General features: G+C 35.7%; 1 pseudogene; it reads right to left on the minus strand.

The window, feature by feature from the left end:
• Positions 1-4,584: 4,584 nt before the first annotated feature.
• LOC132631364 (uncharacterized) lies at positions 4,585-6,490 on the minus strand (annotated as a pseudogene).
• Between the last annotated feature and the right edge of the window lie 5,212 nt (positions 6,491-11,702).

Consider the following 11,702-nt stretch of genomic DNA (forward strand, 5'->3'; position numbering starts at 1 on the left):
TGTGATCAATATCGTGAATATGTTGCAACAATGGAGGAGTTTTTGCAACATATGAGATACCTGCAGCAACATATGAGTAAGTTGTTGCAACATATGAGATACCTGTTGCAACATGTGAGTAAGATGTTGCAACAACTACGCAACTTGCTTAAATATCTGATCCATTTGTTGAAACAGATTAGTAACTTATTGCAACTTCTTTAACAAATGTATGATCTGTTGCAACAATTAACTCATCTGTTGCGACATATTTTTAGTTTTTGCAATAATTTAAGTAATTGTTTGATTTTTTCCAACAAGGTGAGTAATTTGTTGCAACAACTAAGCAACTTGTTTAAAAAGATTAGTAACTTGTTGAAACAGATTAGTAACTTGTTGAAATAAATTAGTAACTTGTTGCAACTTCTTCAACAACTGTATGCATCTGTTGCAACAATTAGTAAGCAAAATAAATAAGTTCATAAACAGAAATTGTTCAATAGACACCTTGGCTCCAAATACCACAACTCAAGTAATAGTTTGTTCAGCAACTGCCTTCTGGGGTGTAGCAGATTTCCTTGATCTACTTCATCTCCTTCGTTTCCATCATTAGTTTCTTCATCTTCTAGTTCTTCTTCACTTTCTTCATTTGTATCTACTGCTTCTTGGCTCTGTTCTTCATTTCTTTCTGAGAATTAATTGTTCATTTGGCTGTTAATTTAACTATATCTTTCCTCAACATTTGTTGAATCATAAATAGGTTGTTTACTTGTTGCACTACACTTGTTGCAACAACTACAAATCTGTTGGATATCTTCTACAAACAGAACCAAATAACCGAAGCTCTGTCCAACAAATTTGTAGTTGTTATAACAAATTGTCTACTTGTTGCAACAAGTGTAGAACTTGTTGCAACAACTACAAATCTGTAGGATATCTTCTACAAACAAACTAAATAACTGAAGCTATGTCCAACAGATTTGTAGTTGTTGCAACAGATTGTCTACTTGTTACAACAAGTGTAGAGCTTGTTGCAACAACTACAAATTTGTTGGATATCTTTTACAAATAGAAGCAAATAACTGAAGTTATGTCCAACAGATTAGTGAGTCGTTGCAACAGATTGTCTACTTGTTGCAAAAAGTATAGAACTCGTTGCAACAACTACAAATCTGTTGGTTATCTTCTACAAACAGAACCAGATAAATACCAGGATAAGAACAAAAAACTATATGTTGGATATATTTTCCTAAACCCTAAACCATACCAGGACAACAACAGAAAAACCGTCTATTTCACTACAAACACACAACAACAACCCGGATTTTATCCAAACTTTTCCTAAACCCATAAAAAAAAATTCAAAACTTCCTTTCAAGTTTTTTTTTTTTTTGGAGTGGGTGGGGTGTGCAAAAAACCAAAAATAAAAACTTTTCAAAACCTTTTTTTAAAAATAATTTTTTTTGGGTGGGTGGGGGAAGTAAGAAACCAAAAAAAATAAAAAATTCAATAACTTCTTTTTAAAAAATATATATTTTTTTGGGTTGGGGGGGGGGGGGGTGTTGGTGGTGGTGCAAAAAAACAAAAACAAAAACTTTGCAAAACTTCTTCTTTTAAAACAATTTTTTTGGGAGAGTGGTGGGTGCAAAAAAACAAAAAGAAAAGCTTTTCTAACTTTTAAAAAACAAATTGGGGGAGGGGGTGAGGGGTGGGAGGAGGCTGAATGGGGGCTGTTAAAAAAACTTAAAAAAAAAATTAGGGTGGGGGCGGGGGGAAGGGTTGCAAAGAGGAGAAGGGGGTGAAAAAATAAATAAAGAAAATCAAAACTTAAAAAAAAATCATTTTGGGGGGGGGGGGGGGGGGGAGTTGGTGAAAAAGCAAATAAATAATTTAAAACTTTTTTTTAACAAAAAAAATTGGGGTTCGGGGGAAGGGGGCGGAGGAGGGGTGGGAGCAGGGGGGCTGGTGAAAAAGCAAATAAAAAAATTTAATTTTTTTTAAAAAAATTGGTGTTGGAGGTGGGGGTGGGGGAGGGGTGGGAGCAGGGGGGCTGGTGAAAAAGGAAATAAAAAAAATTTAATTTTTTTTTTTTAAAAAAAAATTGGTGTTGGGGGGGGGGGGGGGGAGGGGGCGGAGGAGGGGGGCTGGTGAAAAAGGAAATTAAAAAAATTAAATAAAAAAAATGGTGTTGGGGGCGGAGGCGTGGTGGGAGCAGGGGGGGCTAATGATAAAGCAAATAAAAAATTTTAAAACTTAAAAAAAAAAAAAAAAAATTAGGGTTGAGGGGGTGGGGGTAGGAGAAGGGGTGCTAGTGGGTTTTTTTGGGATTAAGTTGGGGTCTTTTTATATTTTGTAAAAGATTAAGAAGTTTTAAAAATTATAATTTAGTCCCATTTAATTTAATCATATTTTTAAGACAAGTTTGACTTTGGCTGGTCAAACTTGTCACCATTTCTAATTAGTAGACTTATTTGTCACCATAAGTTAAATCTTCCGGCTAACATGACTTTTTTTTTTTTGGTAATTATCAACATTTCATTAATCAACAAAGGGAATATTTACAATGTAAGCTAGATCCGACACATCTAGCTAATCCTCTCCAAACAGAAACAAAGTTTCCTATATAACTCAATTCAAAACCTGCACCTATCTAGCAAAATTTTTCCGGCTGGGGTTGTTCTAACACAACATATACAAGCTATTCTTTTTGCTATAACACTTTCTATACTCTTAACTTTCTCAAAAATTCTATTGTTTCTCTCAATCTATACTTCATGGATGAACTCTGTGAACATCAGTTTCATGAGCTGTGCCATCTGAGTTTGGCCTTTGGCCTTGATAAGCATCCATTGGAGCAGCTGTAGACACGTAGTTTTGACTCTTCCAGGGTGTTTCACCTTATAGTGTCTAAATATTTTTTTTAATTTTAATTTTAATTTTTGATGTGTCGATTTTATTTTATCTTTATTTTTAGTAGCTTATTTGCGAGAATAAAAAAATTATATTTACTTTTGAGAGTACAAGTTTTGTGTTTCAAAGAAAGAAAACTACAAAAAATAGGCTTCTATTAATCTAGTTTTGTTTAGTTAATTACTTTTTTGGGGATTTTTTCCTTAGTCTAGTTATTTAATTTTTGGTTAGTCTTGGTTTAAAAGTAGTTGTTTAATATATTTATCTTGATATTTAACATATCCTTTTAATATAAAATAAAAATAAAAATTGAACCACTGATAGCCAGTCACATGGCAAATTTCATCTCTATCCATATTCATAGCATATTCCAATTCAGGAATAAGAATCTCCTAATATTAGGACTTTTTAGGAAATTTACCAAAATTAGACACACTATAGAAAGAAAGCTAGACCTAATTTCCTTACCTAGACAAAAATCCTAATCAGCCGCACCCTTATAAACACTAATCATCCTAATGAGAATCGACGGCATCTACCATTTCACGTCTTCTTCAGCAACTCCTAAGTCCTTCATATCAAATTTGTTAGCCAGGATGCGCTTAGTAGTATTTATATCGGCAATATCTTTACTCATTATCAACATGTCATCAACATATAAACAAACAATGACTTCATGATTTGGAGTATTTTTAATGTAAACACATTTGTCACACTCGTTGATCTTAAATCCATTTGCCAACATTGTTTGGTCAAATTTAGTATGCCATTGTTTGGGTGCTTGTTTTAGTCCATAAAGCGACTTAACAAGTTTGCACACTTTCCCTTCTTTACCAGGAACCACAAATCTCTCAGATTGTTCCATGTAAATTTCTTCCTCCAACTCTCCATTTAAGAAAGCTGTCTTAACATCCATTTGATGGATTTCAAGACTATGTACGGCCGCCAGTGCCACTAACAACCGAATAGATATTATCCTTGTTACCGGCGAGTATGTGTCAAAGTAATCAAGGCCTTCTTTTTGTCTATAACCTTTGACCACAAGTCTGGCCTTATATTTGTCAATAGTGCCATCAGCTTTCATTTTCCTTTTGAAAATTCATTTTGATCCTAAAGGTTTATTTCCAGGAGGAAGATCAACCAATTCCCATGTATGATTGTTCAAAATTGATTCAATCTCACTATTGACTGCCTTTTTCCAAAATGCTAAATCAGAAGAAGACATCGCTGTTTTAAATGTTTGAGGCTCATTTTCAAGCAAGAATGTCACAAAATCTGGTCCAAAGAAAGTAGATGTCCTTTGACGTTTGCTACGCCTTGGATCCTCTTCACTTGGTGTATTTTCCTTTGGTTCTTCCCGCGGTCGTTTAGATCTTTCACTTGAAGACTCAGATTCAATAATATACAGATAAATATTTTCAAAGAATTCAGCATTATCTGATTCAATTACCGTATTAACATGAATTCAGGATTGTCGAATTTGTGAACCAAAAATCGACAAGCTTTGCTGTTCGTAGCATATCCAATAAAAACACAATCCATAGTTTTTGGTCCGATTTTTACCCTTTTGGGGAACTTATACATTTTCTAAACACCCCCACACTTTGAAATATTTCAAGTTGGGTTTTCTTCCTTTCCATAGTTCATATGGAATAGATTGTGTTTTGCTGTGGGGGCACCCTGTTGAGTATTCGGTTAGCTGCAAGGATAGCTTCCCCCCGCAAGCTCTGCGGTAAACCGGAACTTATTAGTAAAACATTCATCATTTCCTTTAATGTTCAGTTTTTCCTTTCCGCAATTCCATTTGATTGTGGTATGTATGGGGCAGTAGTTTGATGAATAATTCCATATTCTAAATATATCTCTGCAAAAGGAGATTCGTATTCTCCACCCCTATCACTTCTAATCATTTTTATCTTTTTATTCAATTGATTTTCCATTTCGTTCTTGTATTGCTTAAATGCATCAATTGCTTCATCCTTACTATTAAACAAATACACATAACAATATCGAGTGCAATCGTCAATAAAGGTTATAAAATACTTTTTCCCACGCGAGATGGTATTGACTTCATATCACATATATCTGTGTGGATTAAGTCTAAAGGATTTGAACTCCTATCAATAGACTTAAATGGATGTTTAACAAACTTAGATTCAACACAAATTTCACATTTTGATTTATTACACTCGAATTTAGGCAATACTTCTAAATTAATCAATTTTCGCAAGGTTTTGTAGTTGACATGTCCTAAACGAACATGCCATAAATCATTTGACTCCAATAAGTAAGACGAAGCTGAATTCTTATTAATACTGTCAACAACCATTACATTGAGTTTGAAAAGGCCCTCGGTGAGGTAGCCCTTTCCTATGAACATATCATTCTTACTTATTACAATTTTCTCACTAACCAGCACGCACTTAAACCCGTTTTTGACAAGTAGTCCGGCTGAAACTAAATTCTTCCTAATTGTTGGAACGTGCAGAACATTGTTGAGAGTCAACACCTTACCGGAAGTCATCTTCAGAAGTATCTTCCCATATCCTTCAACCTTGGCTGTTGCAGTATTTCCCATAAACAGTTCCTCTTCGGGTCCAGCGGGAGCGTAGGTTGCAAATGCTTATTTTACAGCGCAAACATGTCGAGTGGCACCAGAATCAAGCCACCACTCCTTTGGGTTTCCAACCAAATTGCACTCCGATAGCATTGCACACAGATCATCCATATCATCATTCTTTTCCACCATATTGGCTTGTCCCTTTCCCTTATCCTTTTTCGGGAGACGACAATCTGGGGCTTTGTGGCCAGCTTTCCCACAATTATAGCAGTTGCCCTTGAAATTTTTCTTGGCTTGCTCCTTCTTTTGTCCAGTGGACTTCTTTCTTTTCTTACTTTTTGGGGCAGCCTGTTCAACGATATTCGCTCCCATAACCGTTGAATTCCCACGCGACTTCTTCTCGGCTATTTTGTTATCTTCCTCAGTCTTGAGACGAATCACAAGATCTTCCAACTTCATTTCCTTGCGCTTGTGCTTTAGATAATTTTTGAAATCTCTCCACGAAGGAGGCAACTTTTCAATCATTGCAGCCACTTGAAATGCTTCGTTAACTACCATGCCTTCAGCAATAAGGTCATGCAAAATAAGTTGAAGCTCTTGAACTTGGGTTCCAACAGTTCTGCTGTCTATCATTTTATAGTCTAGAAACTTAGCAACCACAATTTTTTTCAAGCATGCGTCTTCAGTCTTATACTTCTTCTCAAGTGCATCCCACAATTCTTTAGAAGTTTTCATAGCACTGTAGACATTGTACAAATCATCCTCCAAAGCACTTAGGATGTAGCCTTTGCATAAAAAATCCGCCTGTTTCCACGCCTCAGCAATCACAAATTTTTCATTGGCCGGCATATCAGCAGCAGGCACAGGAGGGTCTTCGTTGGTGAACTTCTGCATACCAAGAGTGGTAAGCCAAAAGAACACCCTTTGCTGCCATCCTTTGAAGTTGGCTCCAGAAAATTTCCCTGGTTTTTCTGCCGGTGGCACAGCAGTTCGGCTTGTTGCCGCAACAGTTGCAGAAGTAGTAGCGCTTTCAGTTGCCATTTCTTTTCACTGTCAAGATAGATAAACTGTCTTAATACTCAGAATAACAAACTTTTTACAACAGCAACGATGAAGTTTTTATGTTCTTCAAATCGTTGTACAAGTATGAACTTTAATATTCCAATGAAGTTTTTATGTCTTCAAGTCAGAATACGAAATTTCATACGGAGTAGAAAACCACACAGGTTTTAGTCTCCAAAACAGAATACAGATTAATATATAAAAAATTAATTTCCTTAAGATTGTTATTAAACTGTATTGCAAAAACGTTGAAACAGTAAAAAATAATTTCTGAAACCAGAAAACAGAAACTGGACAGATTCTGGAAAAACCAATAGAAAAGGGAAAACGAAAACTGAAAAAGTAAGAACAGTCTCTGAAAAATATTTAAGAATTAAAATCGAGCCCACTGAATGCACAGTGTGTCCTTAAGGAAATTATTCCCCTCAAGTACCCGAGGTTAATAGAATATATCCTCCCAGGATAGAACGATCTTACTCACCAGTGTATCGGTACCTAAAACAACGGTGTCAGCGAACCACTCAACGGCAGTAAACTACACTGGAATTTATTTGTGCAGAAGAAGAAGAAGTTTTGAAGTTCAGAAAATTCGTAAGGAAAATTGTGAGGAATCAAACGAATTTATAGCCATGGAAGTACTGTTTCTGAAGGTTTGCAACCCTTCTGAACAGTCACTTTAAAAATAGTGGGAAATTTAAATAAAATATGGGAAAGAACCGGGTCGCGGGTCAGACACGCGGATCTGGGTCACTAACGGGTAGATTGGATAAGTTAATTAATTAATTAAATTAATAACAATTAATTAAATAATTAAAATTAAAGAAAATTTGGTCCAAAAAGATTACCAATCAATCAGATCATTTGACCAAATCCAAATCCAAAATAAATAATAATTAATTAAATAATTAAAATTAAAGAAAATTTGGTCCAAAAAGATTATCAATCAATCAGACCAAATCCAAATCCGAAGCTGAGCCGAGCGACGATGACGGCGGGGAGACCCTCTTCTTAACCCTTTAGCAACAAGAAGGAGTACTTCTACTTTTAAGTAGGAGAACTTTTCTTTTCACTGTCAATGAGAGACAAATGCTCATTTTATAAAGCAAGAGGAACAACTCATTTTCCCTCCACTTCTTTTCCCTGCATTTCCCATTCAATCTATCATTTCCCATTCAATCTATCATTTAAACCCAACACCTTCTTCTTCAATTTTCTAAGACTTGAAAATCCTAGCAGTAGCCGTGACCCTTCCTGTTCACAAAAAGATAGCACCTTGTCTTCATCATCCTTACACCAAGCACACTATCAATATACAGACATAAAGTTCCTCACCCAAAATTTTAGACACAAACCAGCAGGTCTTTTTGCACCATAACAGCCATGTAAACCCATTAACAATCGTGTTATACCATTTTGCATTCTCCGTCGTCATATCTGAATGGAGCAGTTGTCCGTTTGGTTCCAGTTGATGGTCGCATTCTAGTTTTAGAAATCTGGTCGGTGGTACATTTAATCCGGTAAAAAAAAATGAATTTGTTGTTTTCATTTCCGAGGAACTAATCATTGAAAGATCATTGGCTGGAGGTGCTTGTTAATAGTGGAATTTTATTTACACGTTAAAGAATCTCGGTTCAATATGAAAGGAATTTTGATTACAAGAGTTTCGTTTAAGTTCTCCGGTCGGTGCTAGTCGTTAGAGGTTTTCGGTCTTGGTTCGATTGACTTTCCGGTGAGTTGAGGTCTCGGTTCGTAGCTTCGGTCTCGGTAGAAACAGTTTGGAATTAAAAGCTAAGGCACGGTTCAAAGCTCCGTTTGAAGGTCCATTTCTTACTTTATACCTGATTAAATACATGATTTTGTGCTTTGAAATGGAATGTTGATGTGCGAATGACGTTTTATTCTTGAGCATGCTCTACTGATTTTAGTTTAATTTCTTGCTTGAAGTGTTAAGTAATTATTACCTAGAATTAACATGTTAATTGATGACTTAATTCAAGTTTGTTGAATGGGATAAATTGTAGTAATTGACAGTTGGGGCTAAATTGATAATAAGCGATGCTTGTTAGTGGGTCGTGGGGTTAATAAAAAAAAAAATGGGAAGAAGTTTGGAATTCACATGATTAGGCCACTTTGCTTTCATTTTATTGGGGCCGGGTAGGCAAACTTTAAGTCGGATTAATTGCTTGTGTGCTTTTACTCTTTTTCAATCTCATGTATTCATTATCGGGTGGGATGTCCTGGAAGAAAACTTAATGTAACAATGGTGCCACCCTTGGAGAAGACCCTAGATGTCGGGGATAGCTTAGTATAGTTTAGCATCGTGTACTATAGGTTTATTTTCTCGCACTTTTATTTTATTTCGGGTTGTAATAATTCGGACTTTAATTTCGAGGTTTTCCGGTGTGCGTGTGTGCTTGTGTGAATGTTTGAGTTTACCTGACCGGATTTTCTAATTTAAGCCAATACGAGTCAATTAAAGCAACCGGGTTAAAATCACGGGACTCGAGGGATGCCTCACATCTTCCCCTTGGTCAACAGAATTCCTTAACTGGAATCTCTGTCGCTGATCAATTTTAGAGTCAAACCCATTCTTAAAAGTTAGATGGAGGGGCAATATATATCACAAAAGTATAACCAATGGCAAATATGACCCTTTTTCGATTTCTTAATCCTCTTAATTATTCGCCTCTCTTCCTATTCGTTTCATTAATCCTCTCCATCACGTCTGTTCCTCCTATTTCCCATAGTTAAATACATTTTTCTTTTTAGTCAATCTCATTTGTTTGCCAATTAAATCCTTGCATATGATAGAACAAGTACTTTCTTTTGCTCCTCCATCGATTGGAGCCGATATTCTTTATTTTCTGCTGAGTTTTGTTCTGTCTTTCTACGTTCTTATGTTTGTTATTTTATTTAAATTTGGCTCTTTCAGTTGTGTTTTGATGCTAGTACGGGTTCAAGTTTGCTCCGTCTGATGGTGTTGGTGCTTTTGTTTATCCCTACTCTGACAAATATAAAAAATTTTACAAAACAGAGGAGTTTAATACATTGTAAGTTAAGATGGAATAGTCCTTTTTTTTTTTTGGGTTTCTCACACGGTTTTCGGTACCCGCATTTAAAACAGGGAAAAAGGATCAAAAATACCCCTAAACAATTTGAAATAGGTCACCTATACCCTTCGTAAGTTTTTCGTGTCAAAAGGGCCCTTGCCGTCAACGGAAGGGACCTCAAACACCCCTCCACTTAATGGCTGGCCATTTAAGCTGACGTGGCAATGCCACGTGGAAAAAATTATCCATGTGAACGGCCACGTCAGCCTCAAATATCCCTTCTTCTTTTTTTTTTTCCACGTGGATAATTTTTCCACGTGGAACTGCCACGTTAGGTTAAATGGGCAACCGTTAAGTGGAGGGGTATTTGAGGTCTCTTCCATTGACTGCAAGGGCCCTTTTGATAGCGTTTGGTATCTGCGTTAGAGCTTGATTAAATTCTGATTAAATACTACAGGGCTCATTGCTACGGGCGGCGCTCCCAACAAAATATTTTCCATTTACAGGTACTCGAACTCGAGATTTCTAATTAAGAGTGAAAGCATCCCAACCATACCACAAACCATGTTGGTAGATGCTGGTATAGTCTACACGGATGTAAGTGAGACTTTACTTTTATTCGGTGTCTATCTCCATTTACATATTTTGATTGCCGGCATGGTTTATTGTTATCTCTTTTAATGAGTGCTTCTATTTTGTTCGTGGCTATTGTTTACTCATTCTTCATGCAAGCTTCATTCTGTAATTGAATACATTAATTACCTGATGCAAGATTTTTCCATTTTCTTAGCTTTTTTCTATTCGGCCGAACTTTTTTGGTTCTGTTATAGCAATGTTAATGTTATAATGGTTGAATCTATATCCATATTTAATAAAGTTAGTGGTCTTTTGGTGCATGGCCAAAATTATCCCGGAATTATAATTCCGGGACTAATGGGACTATTTTATACCATCTAGGAGATGGTAGGTATAAAATAGTCCCAGGATAAGTGGTATAAGAAGGTATATTCCAGCTTATATCATGAGATGCACTTTATACTTTGTTTGGTACAAGGTATAAATTTATCCCAGGATAAATTTATACTTTCTACCAAACATGATACAAAAATTAGTGCTGGAATATCCCAGCTTATACCTTCTACCAAACGACCCCTTAGTCTATAAGCAAATGATGTGGAGCTTCTCTGTGATCAAGAAAATCATTTACATTTTTTTCCTCATTTTTTTGGCGTGTAATTTTCATTTTTCTTTTATTAAATATTTGTTTTCTTCCAAAAGGAGAAATGTAATTGTTGTAACTCTTCGTTTTTATGTGAATCGTTTTAGTCTTTACATTCATTTTATGTGAATCAATGTAACTCTTCGTTTCATTCTCTCACACTATAAATTAATGAACAGAATAAACATACAAACTATTCTAGGTCATGGCGATCGTGAACAGGGGCGGATCTATAGCCCACTGAAGTGTTCACCCGAACACCCTCGACAAAAAATTACAGTGTATATATAGAGTAGATTTTTTGTGTTTATGTACATATACATATTCTTTTGAATACCCTGAACAAATGAAAAATGTTAGCTTAAGTGGTTTAGGGTGTTCAATGTTGTCTCTAGCATCCTACGTTCGATTCCTCGAAACAACATTATTATTATATCGGCAAAGGCTCAAATATGCCCCTAACGTTTGTGAAATTGTACACATTTGCCCGTCGTTAAAAGGTTGGTGCAAAGATGCCCATAACGTTTTTTTTTTTTTTTGCCATATGTGCCCTTGAGCTAACGGAAATTATTTAGGGGCATATTTGTTCAGTTTCGCAAACGCTAGGGGCATATTTGATCCATTGAAATTTCTGAATATTATGACATAAAATATCATTGCATTCCAAAACATAAAAAAAACAGTTGTAATTACAATCCATCCACCATTGCATTACATCAAAATTATACAACTAGAAGAGCAGATGCAATTACAACCATCTTTTAAAGACTGTTTTCACAAACAAGAGCACCATTTCCCCTTTCCAAAAGATTTTTTTTTTACTAATGATAATACCATTTGTATTTTTCAATTTGTTGATGATCTGTATAGTTCTTTCTGGATATTTCGTCTTCTCAGTCCCAATATCTACACGATACATGCA

The sequence above is a fragment of the Lycium barbarum genome, chromosome 3, assembly GCF_019175385.1.
Source record: "Lycium barbarum isolate Lr01 chromosome 3, ASM1917538v2, whole genome shotgun sequence".
NCBI lineage: Eukaryota > Viridiplantae > Streptophyta > Magnoliopsida > Solanales > Solanaceae > Lycium > Lycium barbarum.